The following is a 16,961-nucleotide window of genomic DNA, read 5'->3' as shown; positions in this document are numbered from 1 at the left end:
TAATAATAGTGACAATAAGTAAAAAATAGATTTTATGTCTTCTTCCTTTTCCAAATTTAATAAGGAAAAATAAATTCTAATATAAATGTTTTATAAAAGGTTCATTGACTCAAAATTTTCTCAAAATTGGTAACTTCCCTTTTTAGAAGTTTTACATTCCATTTTCATTTTTTATACATTTGCTGTGAAACTACTGAGAATCATGTACATTATATTCCTCAATACTACTTATTTTAATGCCAGTTAATTACAATATGCTTTCTTTTTCTAGAATAGGTAGTACATAAATCATGTTTTTCTTATTTCCTAGAATTCAAGAACATTTAGCAACAGATTTTAAACTTGGACCTCAAAACAAATAACACTTCTGGTAGCTTATTGGCTTTCTTCATTTTTCTTTGTTATTTAAAAAAAAATTAGCTTTTTGTAGTAAATGAGCTTAAATATGTTTTAGAAAGAGGCATGAAATAAATTAAAACACTTAAATTTAACAAGCTGATAGGCAAAAAAATAAAAAATAATATATTGGACATGCAAGTTGCAGTTTGATGGTATAGATATTACTATAATTGCACAATCTTTATGTTCACATTCTGGAAGTAAAATTTTTGTGCTATATTAGTTGTACATGCAGGTATAAATATAATATAAAAAACTTGCTGCCCTGAATGTGTCCCATTATCCCTATAACTGTAGGTTATTTGTTATCTACATGTGCCAATTTTATTCTGAGAATATGGTCACTGTAATTCCAAAACAAATTTGGTAGGTGCAGGTCACTTAAAAACATCCAATTAAACTATGTTCTTTTTATATTAGATTTGTAATTATTTCTAGTCAATCAACCAAAATAATAGTGTATCCCTATTGTTTTAAAAGAGTAATTGTCTAGTATCTTCAGTGGAAAAAGGACTCAAAATGCCATAAGGATGATGAATGGAAAGCAATAGACTCAAGAGTAGAGCAATGTTGGCACTGTGGTACTGCATGTGGAAAAGCTGCAGAGGAGGGAGGGTTCTCCCTGTGCCTGGTGGTATGAGATTTCATGGAGAAGATGAGATTTCTAAGATCAAGCCTTAGAAAGTAACTAGAATTAGAACAGATGAAATCAGGAATTCTGTCAACTTAGTTACAGAAGTTAGAATATTCCAGGCTTTAGCAGAAGGATCACATGAGGAACAGTGAGGAAATTAACATTAAAAAGTTAAAATACGACCCCTCTCAAAGAAATGGCAATTGTGTAAATAAAGATAAAAATTTCCCCTTGATTGATACCTGCACCTGGACCCCATCTTCTTTTCCACTCTATTTCCACAGGGTCTCTTTTAGTCTCAAAATTTAGGCAGGTGACTATCTCCCTCTGCCTCAGTTTGGCCAGCTGTACAGTAATGGTAGCAGGATCTAACTCATAGGTTATTGTGAGATTCAAATGTGCCAGTGCAGGAGAAACACTCCGTACAGGGTCTGGAGCATAGAAAACCATCAATAAGTGTCACCCATTATTATGATGTCAATGCTAAATAAAAACTCCTTTGACCTCATATGTGCTTTTAATGACTTCAACAGTTCTCTTTCCTGATTGAAGTCTAGCAACATCTCTTGATATCTAAACTTATTCAGTTTTAAAGAACAGAAAGTGTCCTATTTAGAGTTCTCTGGAAAAACAGAACCAATAGGATAGAGAGAGATAGATGGGTGGATGGACAGAGAGATGTATTATAAGGAACTGGCTCACATGATTACAGAGAAAACTGGGAAATCTCAAGATCTGCAATGGGTTAGCTGAAGACCCAGCAGAGCAGATGTTATAGTTCAAGTTCATCTCCAAAGGACTCAGAAACAAGAGAGCCAATGGTGTAAGTTCCAGTCCAAGTCTACGTCTGAAGCCCAGAGCAGACCAATGTCCCAGATGGAAGACAGTCAGGCAGAGAGAGCAAATTCTCCCTTACGTTGCCTCTTGTCCTATTCAGGCCTTCAGTGATTGGATGAGGCCCACCCACTTTGGCAAGGGCAATTTGCTTTAGTCTGTCTCCCAATTCAAATGTTATTCTCATCCAGAAACACACTCACAGACATACCCAAAATAATGTTTAACCAAATGTCTGGGCTCCTCGTGGCATAGTCAAATTGACACATAAACTGTCACAGAGAAGGAGAGTTCACATTGTTCACTCCCATTTGGTCTTTTATTCTGGCTAGTATTTCTCAATTTCCTAGTATCCCTCTGAAATTGCCCTTAGTAATGTTACCACTGTTCTGCATGTGGCCATATCCTTGTATCATTCTGTTACCCTCATCTGGTTTGTCCTAGTCCTAGCACTTTGGGAGGCTGAGGCAGGAGAATCACTTGAGGCCAGGAGTTTGAGACTAGCCAGAGAAAGAGTGAGACCCCATCTCTACAAAAAATAGAAAAATTACCTGGGCATGGTGGTGCGCCTGTAGTCCCAGCTACTCAGGAGGCTGAGGCAGGAGGATCGCTTGAGCTCAGGAGTTTGAGGTTGCACTGAGTTATGATGACACCACTGCACTCCAGCCTGGGCAACAGAGTGAGACTGTCACAAAAAAAAAAAAAAAAAAAAAAGAATTTACTTTTCTAGGCCTGCCTTTTCTACCTGACCTTGAAATTTTTAGTATTTTGAGCATCTTGCCCTTTAAATACCATAAAAACAGTTATTCATCTTTTGTGTCTCAGGCTCCAAAATTGCTCTTCTGTATTCTGCTCTGTAATACAAGCCAGGAACTCTGCAAACTGCAGGTCTCAGACTCCTTTGTCAGGTAGCTCCTTGGCCTGGTTATTTGTCCGTCTGCCTAAGAGAAAAACTAGACGAGCAGAGGCGGTTTTGCTACCCTGCTGACATCATCCTAGCTGGTCAATTTTCCCTGCCCCTCAGATAATTTTGATCATTCTCAGAATCCACCTCATTTTACATCAGTTCCACCAGGAGGAAACTATTTCTCCAAGCTCTTCTGCTTTTCAAATAGTGTTTCTGTTTTCCTGACTGGATCCTGACTGATACATCATTACATGCTGACAATTTCACATTTAGATATTCAGCCCAGAGCTGGATTCCTACCCATATAATTAACTTGTTTTTCCTTTAACAGATTGACTGTAGTATAATTTGAATACCATGAAATTCACTAGATTTAAATGTACAATTCAATGACTTTTAGTATGTTTACATAGTTGTGAAACTATCACTGCAGTCTAATTTTAGAACCTTTCCATCATTCCCATGGGGAAAAAAAAAAGTCCATGTCCTTTTACAGTCATTCCCCATTCCCACATAGAACCCCAGGCAACAACTAATTTACTTTCTTTTTCAATCGATTTACTTCTTGTGGACATTTCATTTAAATATAATCGGACAATATATGGTCTTTTTGACTGCTTTCTTTCACTTGGCATAATATTTTTGAGGTTAACCCAAGCTGTAGCATGTGTCTGTATTTCATTTTCTTGTTGTCAAATAATATTCCATTGTATGTCTATACTATATTTTGCTTATTCATTCACCAACTGATGGACATTTTCCCCCAATTTTTGGCCATTATGGATAGGGCTGCTATGAAAATTTGCAAACAAAGAAAAACTATGTTCTCATTTCTCTTGGATATACACCTAGGAGAGGAAATGCCAGATCATATGGTAACTCTATGTATAACATTTTAAGAATCTGTCCAACTATTTTCCAAAGTGGCTGTATCAGTTTACATTCTCACCAACTATATATGAGGATTTTAATTTCTTCACATAGCTATCAACACACGTTATTGCCTGTCTTTTTAATTTTAGTCATTCTTGTGCACGTGAATTAGTACCTCAATGTGGCTTTGATTAACATTTCTTGAAAATAATTTTGAGTATTTTTTCATGTGCTTATTGGCAATTTGAGTAACTGATGAATGTCTAAAAGCATTTTGCTCGATTTTAAAAGGTCATTTTCTTATTATTGCGTTATAAGAGTTTTGAAAAATCTCTTATCAGATGTATAGTTTGCAAATATTTTTCTTATGGATTCACTTTTTTTAAAAATAGACAATGATTATGTTGTGGCACAACTTTGACAGTACCACTCAAGGAAAAATGTTTGAGACCAAGCCTCTCTGTCTTACTGTGGAATGGACTCAGACAGAGATAGTTATGTATCAAATGCTTCAAGCCGGGGGAAGGACAATAAAACACTTCAGTTATACTGTAACAGTACCTGCATTGTTTCAGGATCTTAGTGGTGCCTTTGAAGTACAAAAGTTTTTAAGTTTGACAGTCTTATTTTTTTTCCTTCTTCGCTTCTGATTCAGGTGTTTATCTAAGAAATATGTGCAGTACTTATTTGGGTTTTTTTCCAATTTTTTTATAGTTTTAGCTCTTAAATTTACCTGTGTGATCCATATTGCCTACACTTATAATTAACCTCTACTCGATATCTTCACTTACATGACTGATAGCATCTCAGACTTCGTATTTCAGAGTGATGGTGCAACTGGAATTTTTCACTAATCATGAAATTTTCTCTCCTCAGACTTCCCTTTCTAAGCAAGTGGTGACAGTATTCATTTATTTAATAAACGTCAAATCTTGAATCATCTCACATCCTATCTTTTCCTCACTTCTCCTCTTTCACTTTCGGCATCTCCATTTTGTCCAACTCTTCGTATTTTCACTACTGTTATCCTAAAATCAGTCAGCTTACTAGTTCCATGCTGATCTCACCACTTCCTCCCTGATAGCTACAATCTACACTCCACGTAAAAGCAAAATTGGTTTTTAAATGTTTAAATCTGATTATGTCAGTCCCTTGCTGAAAACAATGCAGAGGCTCTTAATCGGTTGTGATTGTTTATTTCATGCTATAGCCCTTTTTGGAAGTCTGGGGCAGCCTATGTGTCCTTTCTCAGAGTAGTAGTTTTAAATGCATGAAATAAAATACATAGTAGAAACATGTGGAAATACATATATCAAGTTATTTTAAAAAAACTAATTTGTGAGATAACATTAGGACTTCTGGGCCTGTGATAGGAGGAACAGTCTCAGAAATCTCTAAAATCCCTTCAGAGTCTTTCTCCCATTGTCCTGATCAATAGGCTCTGGCTTTGTTTTATCCCCACTAGTCTCTTTATCAAACAGTCGCTGGGCCATACCCTTGCTCTGCTCCCCTGAGTACATTTCTTCCTTCTTTACGTGGCCAGGCCCAGTTTTCATGGGACTGGATTAGTTACCACAAGAGGAAGTTGTTAGCAAGTGAGGATGCCTCTTGTGTTTGGTATTTTTGTCTGTGCCCACTTTACATTTCTCCATCATGTTACGACACAGCACAAGTCCTTGTCCCATTAAATTTTCCGGATTTTTCCAGTCTGCTTCCCTTTTCATTATAAATAAACATTCTGATCCCATAGCTGCCTCCTTCTCAACCTTCTGAGAGAAAATTAAGTGTCTTCTGTTTAGAGAGGCCTTCCTAATCAATCTCCAAAAGAAGGGGTCTCAATTAATCTTTATCAGTGCACTACATTATTGCCTTAATAAAATGAATCATACCATTTTTATTATTTTATGCCATTGTTTTACATGCTTAATATATTTCGTACTAAAACATAAGCTTATGGGATTAGGGAATATATCTACAATGCCCTTAATTGTATCCCAGCCTCTGACATAGTGGAAGTGCACAATTACATACACACATTGAGAAGTGAGTGATGAATAAATAAATGATCCTTTATACCTCCATAGCCTATCACCCAGATGTCATCATTCCCAATTGAACTATTGCAATAGCTACAGCTCTTGCTCACTTTCTTACCTATGTCACTCCTAATGAAACAACCACAGTTGTCTTTATAGAATGCATATCACGTGATGTTACTCCCTAGCATAACACCACTTGATGGCTTAAACAAAATCCATTGTCCTTACTTGGCCCATAAGGGTATGCATAGCCTCATAATTGCTTTACTACATCCATTTTATTTTTTCAACTCTTATTAAGCTACTACAAGTTATCAAGTTCATTTCTGAGAGGTGCCTTTTGCTATTGTTATTTCTTCTTATGGGAATAAGATTTCCCTGTTTTTACCTTTTATCCTCAGTATTCAACCCAACTGTCACCTTTTTGGAGGGACTATCCCTAAACACACTAACAAATTGTGTTCTCCCCCATTTTTTATGATTCTAAAATGTGCCAGGCACTGTGCTTTTCAATAGGTCTGTGATAGAGCATTCAGAGTCTTCTCATTTGCATGGGCCGTATACATGCAAATCTTGAAAAATCATAAATGTGTTTATTTTATGATATGTTTTTGCAAAAATTTAACTGCAAAGAGTTCAGACCACTCTTTCCATTCTGGTTTATTCTTTATCAGACAGTCACTAACACTGCTTTCTATGCCATTGTAAGAGCCATGAGCATTTGTGAACATTGTAACTTATTTTTTTTCTTAAAGAGAACCCATTAAACTTAGTGTTACCCTGGATGAGCAAAAACTGCCATTGTCCATGCTTTAAAGAGTACAGCAGTGTAGTTTCATGGGAGAGACATTAGGCAAAGGATGACACAGTAGTGTAAAGTTTGCTTGTCGGAGAGGTGTGGAGGATCAGGAAGGCCTATAATGAAGATTAACTTAATCATTCTAATAAATCTTTCAGGTGTGCATAAGAGATATTATCATCAATTATTTTAAAGATAATGAATCAGATTATAAACATATGGTTTTACTAGAAATCAAAGTGATGCAAATTAAGATAATGAAATACTAATTTTCACCTACCAAATTGGCAGAATTGAAGGATAATATTAATTGATGGAGAGGTAATTATGTGGCAATGTCTCCTAGAGTTTGGGAAGCAGTTGGTCATATGTATCAAGAACTTTCAAAAGGATCATAAACTTTGGCCTAATAATTTCACTTCAAGGGTTCTATTAAGGAGAGGAGAAAAATTTGCATGTAAAAATTATATGTTTTAATGTTATTTATAATAGCATATCTTTGATAGTGATGAATTGAGTAATAGAGAAATTGTTAAGTAAATTGAGCTACATTCATATGATAGTCATTATAAATTCTAATTTTTAAGGTTCATTAAGAAAAAGAGAAAATATGCATGATATATTATGAAGCAAGAGGAAGTAGACTGAAAATCTCTATATACAATTCAATCTTAATTATGTACAACTACTGTAGACAAATATAACACAATGATGACAGAAGTTATCTCTGGGTAAAGAGATAATACATGGTTTGTATGTTCCAAATTTAACTTTTTATATTTCAAATTTTCTATAATGAGCATGTATTATTTATAGAATATGATGAAAACACTATATCATATAAGTAACTTAAGTCCTTTTATTAAAGAAAGCATGTTCAGAATACTGGCTTCTTGGACATAAATGGGGACTGTATCCATTCATGAAGTGTTGAAAGGAAGCAAGATTCACCCTGACGGATAAACTTTGCCTCTATTAGAAGTCCTCTTCTTTGATATTTGGGTGGTGTTAGTTCATTAGCATGATGCTGACAAGGGTGTTTGAAACAAAGTTTTCTGGCTTATTAAGGAAACTACAAGGGCAGAATCAAATGATTCAGTGGAACCCGTGATCGTAGAAAAGACCAATAATGAATACTAAATTTTAATGAAGTCCACAGTAACACTGAAATGCACCATTTCATTTGCCGTTAACCTTTCTGATATGCTACTTGGAGGTCTTTAAATTCTTAGGACAGGATATCATTTAATGACAAGGACAGGTGACTATTTCATTTAAATGAGTACACTTTACTGAAACATGCCAGCAGAAAAAAATCAGTGAGGGGTACGTGATGAGATATGGGAGATCTAGAGGAAATTATTAAAGGCAAAGAAATCAAACAAAGTGGTGTTTTTCACAGAATTTAGCAAACTAGTGATAGTCCCATATGTGTTTCTGATATTACACATTTTTTTCAAAAAGAAGTAATAAATTTTCAAATAAATAACAGTCTTTTAAAGATATCTGACAAGAACATTATACTCTAATTGCATAAAGATTTGTTCAAGTATTTATTTAAATAAAAATCATCACATCACTTAAAATCTCAAGAGAAGTCCTGCTAAGGGAGCAATTCAATAGTGAGATCTGAGTTGGAACGCAAGTTGTTAGAAACTGGCAGCATTAAAAATATAATAATTCTGTAACATCGCCTCTAACACATTTCATGGCAACAGCAAATTGTGAATATCAAAGTCACACTTCACAGCTCAGGTTCAGGATGAGACAGGTGGCATAATAGTATGATGGATGAATCAAAAACACAGGGCACTCTTTCACAGCAAACTAGAAGTTTGAGTTGAGTTGATTTTATTTTTAGCTTTGTAGTTGTAATGCCACCTAGAATTTGGAGGCAATGCATCCAGTTAAGAGAGGAAAAATAAGTGCACTAATAATCCTCTGTTCTCCCCTGCAACTCCTGGCTGTCCTCCCAGCCACAGCATCTGATCCACATTACTGGTCAGGTGCTTTACTGAACCCTGATGAATGGCAGTGCCTGCTTCCTAATGCGAGGTTATTCATTTCCTTTCACTGCTGTAACAACTTCCTACAAGCTTCGTGATTTAAAACAACACATATGTACCACCGCACAGCTTCTGTAGGTTAGAACTCTGCTGGGCTTGAGTGGGTTCCCTGCTCCAGGTCTCACAAGTCTGAAATAAAGGTATCGGCAGAATCGGGCTCCTTATTGGAAGCTCTGGGGAAGACTCCACTTCCAAGTTCGTTGACAGTTGTTGGTTGGGTTAAGTTCATGGGGGTTGTAGCACCAAGTTTCATGATTCTTGCTGGCTCTCAGCTGGAAGCCCCTCTGTGCTCCTGGAGACTGGTCCCCATACCTTCTCGTGGTTTCCATGTGGTCCCAGCCAACAGTGAGAGGCAAAATCCTTTTGTGCTTCAAATCTCTCTGATTTCTCCAGCCAGAGAAAGTTTTTTGTTCTTAAGAACTTTTGTGATGATTCAGATGATCCAGGTAAATCTCCCCACTTAAGGTCAGTAACCCAGATTACATATGCAAAGTTCCTTTTGTCATAGAAGGTGACATATTCAAAGTTTCCAGGGATCAGGACATAGATATCTTCAGGGGGCCATTCTACCTGCTACACAAAGATACTGGCTGCGTGTCAGATAATTTATTATTATTATTATTTTTGCATTGAATTTAAAACAATAATTAGAATAGATTGATAAAATTTCATCAGTTTTGTAATGTTTTGTTTCTTTTCTGACTAGCTTTAGTTACTTGGTCATTTAAGATTTACCACAGCTTTAAAATACAAATTCACCGAATCCATCAGAGCAATAGGATTTCAGAGAAAACATTTGTCATTTGTTCTGTCTCATTTATCAGTGTTTTGACAAAGCCAACAAGCAACCCAGCTGACAAGAATTATTCAATCTTTAGTAGCTGCTTTCTGTCATTAAATTAAAAAATAAGCATATATTGATAACCAATATTTTATTAATTTCTCTCAACCCCCAAATGCAAAATATTTCCCAAATTAAAATGTATTGGGTCAAGGGCTAGCACATATATCTATTTTTAAAGCTTAAGTCTGGTTTTTTAACATAGAGCCCATTTCTGTAATGGAAGACCTAGTGCCCTGAGTTCATATATCATTCATGTTGGATTGTTACTATCTGCTAATATGGGAAGGTGTGCCCCTCACTCTGGATGAACAGTCATAACATGGTCAACAAGAACCTGAAGATATATGTGCCAAATGTCTTTAGTGTCGATTCAATTTTGCATACCACACCACCCCTGTATTCTAGTTGTATAACCGAGTCCTTGTTTCTTTTTTCTCTTTGAAGAAGCTATATCTTCCTATCAAATTATTAAACAAGTAGGATGTCAGGATGTTTCCTCATGCTAGCATCTGACATGTATTAATGTTCTGTGATTGTTATAAGAAATGACCACAAACTTGATGGCTTAAAACAATAATTTATTTTATTATGGTTCTAGAGATTAGAAGTCTGAAATGGGTCTCATTGGGCAAAAATCAAGTTGTTAGCTGCATTCCGTTCTAAGGGCTTGAGGGAAAAATCCATTTTCTAGCCTTTTGCAGCCTCTAGAGGCTGCCCACATTCCTTGACTCATGATCCTCATCCTCCATCCTCAAAGCCAACAATGGCCAATGATATGAGTCTTCATATCATATCACTATGACATTGATTCCTCTGCCTCCCTGTTCCATATTGAAGGATCCCTGTGATTACATTGGACACACCAGAATAATCTGGAATGACCACTCTATCTTAAGGTCATCTAGTTAGCAAGCTTCATTTCATCTGCTACTTAAATTGCTCTTTGTCGTGTAACCTAACAGATTCATTGATTCTCACAGGATTTGGCCGTGAGCATCTTTGAGAGGACATTATTCTGCCTACCACATGACTGCTATTAATAGATCACTTTATAGAAATGATGTTGTCTTAAAATATTTCCAGAAATAAGACAATTACCTTTAATGAAAACAATGTATTTAAAACAACTAAAAAATAAAATTTACATTAAATATCTACTACAATTCAGTACTTGGTCTATAACCATCACTTAACAATATTTTTGCTGCACTTGGTTCTAAGTTAGAGTAGTAGCCCCTTTTAAATATACCTTAAAATTATCTAACTCTGCTTTCTCCCTTACATTTGAGGAAACATACATTTATCCATTAATAAACTTTGTAGATATAACTTTTTTTATAAAAAATCAAAATTAGGAAGTTTTGTTTTTCCCCCATTACACAAAATGATTAAAATTCAGCAACCCTCTTGAGGCTTTCTTTATCTTCCTAATTACAGATATGGTCATTTTTTAAAAGCTGTTATTATCTTTAAACACTTAGCCATCAGATATTACAATCATCCTTTTGAACACATGCCTGAAGGCATTTTAGGTCTCATTCTCTCAAGTGAAGCAAGATAGATCATTCAGAGCATAGGCTACCTTTTTTCACTGTCTAGCAGAGTACAAAAATCAGTGATTATGATGTTTTCCACTGTACGCTTGGGTGGATTGATGATCCAGTTTGCAATGGCCTTAGAAATAGGAACATATGATTAATATTTGAACTGCAATTAACATATACATTCAATCTAATAATTGTTCATCTGGCATAAGTAAACTGTACCTTTGACCAACATCTCCCCATTTAATCATTTTATAATGTATCCACATACCAAAACATCAAAACATCAAGTTGTACACTTTAAATATATACAATTTTTATTTATCAATTATGCCTCAATAAACTAAAGTAAAACTTAAAAAACTAATAATTATACATAACATAAAATTATATATGGAAATATAGGTTCAAAGCACTGATGATATATAGGGGAGCTATTATACATTAAATAATTAGCTGGAGACAATAAAGAAACTAAAATTTTAATGATTATATTTAACCAATGGTAACTTGTAATTTAAAAAGCAAAAACAGAAACATTTTAATGAGCACCTGAAGATTACGCTTACAGTGCACTAACATATATTTAAAATTTCAGACACTCCAAATACACTCACACACACACACACACACACACACACACACACACACACAGAACAAGTGCATCACAAACTTGCTAATTATTGTACGGAAACTAGAATTCACAGGAGAATACTGGGTTAGAATCCTCAGTACATTTATCTAGTAATGCATCACTTTAAAATTATGAACATCTAATTAAGTAAACTTTAAAAAATATATATTTTTAGATTCAGTAAAGAGCATACAGTTGTAGGTAAAAATAAAAGTTTGCAGATATATTCAAAATGATAGAAAGAAATAATTTACTTTTTTGGCCACTTCGTGGCCTACTAACAGGGTGTCCATTGCCAGTGATATGCCAGTTAACTGGCTCTCCTGAAAAATAAAAGCCCTAATTTTTCTAGTCCCATGATATGAATACTCTCACCAGGGCCAATTTCAAGCTCTCCACATGTATCTGGACAGATTTATTTCTGGGAAGATTTGCCCATAATCAGATCTCCTGAGCAGGTTGGAGATAGATAGTTCTAGCATGCTATGGCCTGTGGCCAAATATGGTACTTTGAGAAATATTGTTCTATGGTTAATGTGTATCACTATAAAATTCCACTGCCAGACAAACTTGGGTCAATAGTACAGCTCTCTTAGTTCTGAGACAAGGTCTTGCTCTGTTGCCTAGGCTGGAATGCGGTGGCATGATCATAGTAGCTCACTGCAACCTCAAACTCTTGGGCTCAAGCCATCCTCCTGCTTCAGCCTCTTGAGTAGCTAAAACTCCAGATGTGTGCTATTAGTCCCAGCTAATTTTTATTTAATTTTTTTATTTTTTGTAGAGACATGGTCTCACTATGTTGCCCAGGCTGGTCTTGAACTCCTGGCCTCAAGTGATCTTCCCACCTCAGCCAACCAAAGTGCTGGGATTATAGGCGTGAGCTACCACATCCAACCTCTAGCTCTTTTTGATGACATCAATTTAACACCCTTTTAAATCAGTTAACTCATCTATTAGGTGAGGATAATAATACTATTATCTTAACAGTTATAAAGATTAAATTATGTAACATAGGTGAAGCATAATACCCACTGAATGCACTAACAGAGACTAATATATTACTATTATCATTGTTGGACATCTGTTCTAGAGAAACATAGATTTTGCTACCTCAGATATATCATGTCAAAGGCAAGATCTGCAAAATATGGTGAGAGTCTCCTAACAATATAGCATGATATGCAAAAAATTCATGTAGCTCCAAGACTAGTGCATATGCACACACACAGAGCCCAGCACCTTTAGAAAACCTACAGTGCAAATGTCTCTAGTTATCAACTGATTTTCACACTCAGACATAGAAACAAATGGCAAATTTAAGAACATGGTTATTTATAAGCCCATTGTCTCGAACTATATTTTGAATTATTGTTCTAAAATCTATGGAAGTTTTACTTAGCAAAAGATATTTGGATTAAACCATTCATGAATGGTTTTCTAAAAACCACTAAAAAAAAGGTGAGGTATTCAAAACCATCTTTTATATTAACACCCTGTAGCATACACATTATTGTGTTTCAAAAAAATGCTCAGGATGTAGTCTATATTTCATGAAATTCAGAAACTTCTCTGTATGACAGTAAATGACACTTTCATGTATAAAAGTAATAATTTGACATTTATGAAAATGTTGTTTAGATCTCAAAGAATCCCTATTTGTTAAATAGTCTGGATGCTATTCTATGCTTATAATTTCATACCAAAATGAAATAAAATAAGCTTAGAGAAACATTATAAACAGATAGGGGTGTGTGTGTGTTGGCAAAGAGTAGTAAAATATGTTTCATTCTTCTGAAATCTCATGATGCTGGTCTAGATTAATTTCTTCTTCCAAATAATTCAATACATAATTTTCTAGGTTTATTTCATTTAAGAAGGACTTTGCCTGTTACTGATTAGTTGAATAAAGCCTGATATCAATACATTACTTATTTTTCTAATATCTTAACTGCAACAACCATGTATTATTTGTATATACATTTTACCATTATTATCCATATCTATTTCATTAAAAAGTTCAAATAATGAGGTCAGATAGTTTATTTAGATTGTAAAGAATATTGCTTCATCATCTTATTTGATTCCTGAGTTTTAGGTAGCATGCAGTGAGAGTTTAAGATATCAAACAATTCATCTAAAAAAATTATTTGCTTCCTGAATTTGAATAGCAAGTGATTCATAGAACTACAAGTCATAATAGTAATAATAATAGCTTTTATTGAGCACTTACTATGTGCAAGCACTAAGTGAAACACTTTACATCATTTAATTCTACTTAAAATCTTATACTTTAAGTGACTGTTACTAGTGCTATATTTTAGATGCAAAAACTAAATTGTGATATTATGAAGTAATTATTATTTTATAATACAGACAGAAAGTAACAGAGCTGTGTTTCAATCTTTAGGTGTTGGTAGCTGCAAAACCTGTGATATGTAATGATAAGTATAGTTGTCTCTAGTTTCATTCCTGAGGCTGCCCCATTCTGAGATCTCATCTGAAAGATTAACCCCATGTGTTAAATCCATGTGTTTTGACCATCTTTTAAGCACCAAGTATGCACCAATTTGGGGTTTGTTGCATTTGGCAGAGCCCCTACTCTTCACATGCTTAGAACTAAGTATAAGGTAGAGGCAGGTTAAGAAACAACCAAAAATTCAGTGTGATAAGAGATTAAGTCAGGTTGAAATGGAAATATCTTCATCAGATTTATAAAGGTATGATTCAGAAGTCTCTTAAGAGAAAGTGACTTTCCAGCGAAGTTTTGAAACATAACTAGAAAGCAAGCAAAGAAATGAGAAGGTAACTGCAGGTATACAAAATAAGCAATACAAATCAGAAATGTTTGAGAACACCTGACTCATTTGTAGATGTTTCTATCAGGAGTCATAAAACCAGAAAACAGAGGTTTCAGGTAAAACATTATTTAATACAGAAAACAAGGTACTTGTGAAATTTTGGAAAAACTGAATGACCTTCAAAAAGGGCAAGAGAAGCTTCCAATAACTTTAGGAAATCAGGAGGTGATAATATTTGCAGAAAACCACCACCAATGATTTCAGGTGAATGCAGCACTGAAGCAGTGATCTGTAGGAGATACAGCAGTCACTATTAAATCTTATATTTGTTGTCTGCTGAATTCCACACCCTTGCCAGCCTATGTCAGAAAAACATTGGTAATTTTTGCTTGTATTCTGTCATCCTAATCTTGCACCAGTACCTTACACGACAGTTTCTAAATTGGAACACTGTTGGCAATGGAATCAGAGAAATGTAGTTTCCATACCATGAACTGAAGGGGAAGGCTTAAAAGTGTGGGAATGATTCTGAGTAACAACAGACAGCATCCGACACAGAGATCAAAGGGTGCACATGGGGCAGTGCTTGGAAAAGAGGTAGAGGAGTAACCAGGCCTGTTTGCCTAACAGGCATTATATATTAAGCTGATGAGTTTCATTTTGTCATGGAAATTATAAAAATACTTTGAAGGATTTTATGCAGGAAAGTGCCATCATCAGATCCATATTTTGGAAAATTTTTATAGAAGCATATTTCGGGCTGAATTTTTTGGGCTGAGGTTTGGGGAAAGGGAACAGATGGGAGGTAGGAGTATTAGTAAAGACCATATTATAGCAATTAGTAGATAAGAAACTAAAATTAGGTATCTTTCATGGTAATAGATAAAAGGTAAGGTATGTTCCAGATCTTATGGAAGAAGAATATGCTGACCTGGGGATTGGTGAATGAAAGGAAGAGTCTGTGACAGCTCCCAGTGTTTAGGCTATGAGTGGGTTTCAGGTGTGTTCCATATTGTCTCTCATGCAAGTAATTAGGCTGAAAGTTCAGGGACTACCTGGGCATGTTCTTCTCATGATTGATTACAATGAAATCAAGAGGTAAAGTCAAGGTATGCAAGCCTATTTAGCACCTCTGCTTGTATCAAGTTCACTCATATTCCACTGGTTGAATTAAGGCACCTGATCTTAATCAATGGGTGAGTCATATATACTTGCCCTATCACAGGACAAAGGTATGGATGTATAATTCTACTACTGGAAGAAAATAAGACATTGAGAAAAATAAATTTGACTAAGTACTACCAGTTTGTTGTATTGAATACTGACACCATTCCACACAACCACCAGTAATGCTATGGCTCCTATTTCCCCAAATCTCTAGCAGTACTTGACTTGTTAATCTTTCTTTTTGACGATCTGAAAGGTATTAATTGGAATCTTAATTTTATTTATTTATTTACTTATTAGAGACAGGGTTTTGCTCTGTTGCCCAGGCTGGAGTATAGTGGAGCCATCATAGCTTATTGCAGCCCTCAACTCCTGGGCTCAAGCAATCCTCCTTCCTCAGCCTCAAGTAGCTGGGACTACAAGCATGTGCCGCCATGCCAGGCTATTTTTTTTAATTATTTTTTGTACAGATGCTGTCTTTCTTTGCTGCACAGGCTGTTCTCAAACTTCAAACAATCCTCCCATGTTGGCTTCCCAAAGTGCTGGCATTATAGGCCTGAGCCATCAGCATTTGCTGATTGAGAACTATTTGGAATGACCTTCATTCTTTTCAGTCATTTTGAGTTTGCCCATTTATCAATTTAGGATTTTTCCCCTTGTTAATTCATAGGACTTTGTTTTATATTCTAGATATTAGGTGTTCCTATACTTTGACATGTGCATGTCACCTTCCAAACAGCCAGTGATCTGTTAGCCTTGTCCATATTATCCTTTCAAACAGAAGACTTTAATTTTGTTATAATCAAATCCATTGATTTTTAGCTTTGTGAGGTTTTTGTTTGTTTGTTTTTGCTTTTGAGGAGAAGGAAAGAGGATTTTATTAATTTGCCAGCAAATGAGGAGGTTGGCAGACTCCAGGCTCAAAGTACCAATGTCTTGCTTCTGAGCAGAAGTACAAAGCTTTTAAAGGTTCTGATCAATCCCATCTTCAGCTATGATAACCTAATGGCCTCTGCCTGGATGATTCCCTTGGGCCATCTCCTGTGGCACAAAGAACCAAGGACACTCTTCTTCCCCTCCTGAGTACTGGCCTGATGCAGGGATGTAGGTTTTAGTTCTCAAAAAAGGTGAGGGATTTTTGAAGAGACAGAAAACATTTTTACCCTTTTCTGGCCATTTTCTCTGTTACGTATTCCCCACTGTCAATTTTTACCCTTCCATATCTATGGGAGCAGGAGTATCATAGTCATCAAGCTACTTCCTGCTAAATTGGGGTGATGTTTTAGATGGAAGGTTTATACTCATTTATGTCATTACATAGTTTTGGCAGTCGATTGACAACAACAGATTACCAGGCACAAAAGAGCATAAGCAATAATTACAACTGTGAGGATTGACAAGGCAAGATGAAGGATACCTGATA

At 35.5% G+C, this 16,961-nt stretch overlaps 1 non-coding gene across 1 annotated transcript; it reads right to left on the bottom strand.

Annotated features, from left to right (window-relative positions):
• Window positions 1-4,087: 4,087 nt before the first annotated feature.
• Window positions 4,088-4,214, bottom strand: LOC123621975. Its single transcript, XR_006729353.1, has one exon. It is a non-coding gene; the product is annotated as a small nucleolar RNA SNORA63 (small nucleolar RNA).
• Window positions 4,215-16,961: the final 12,747 nt, after the last annotated feature.

The sequence above is a fragment of the Lemur catta genome, chromosome 16 (genome assembly GCF_020740605.2).
Source record: "Lemur catta isolate mLemCat1 chromosome 16, mLemCat1.pri, whole genome shotgun sequence".
Classification (NCBI taxonomy): Eukaryota; Metazoa; Chordata; class Mammalia; order Primates; family Lemuridae; genus Lemur; species Lemur catta.
The sequence above is the reverse complement of the archived record's forward strand: the minus strand, read 5'-3'. Positions and strand labels throughout refer to the sequence as shown.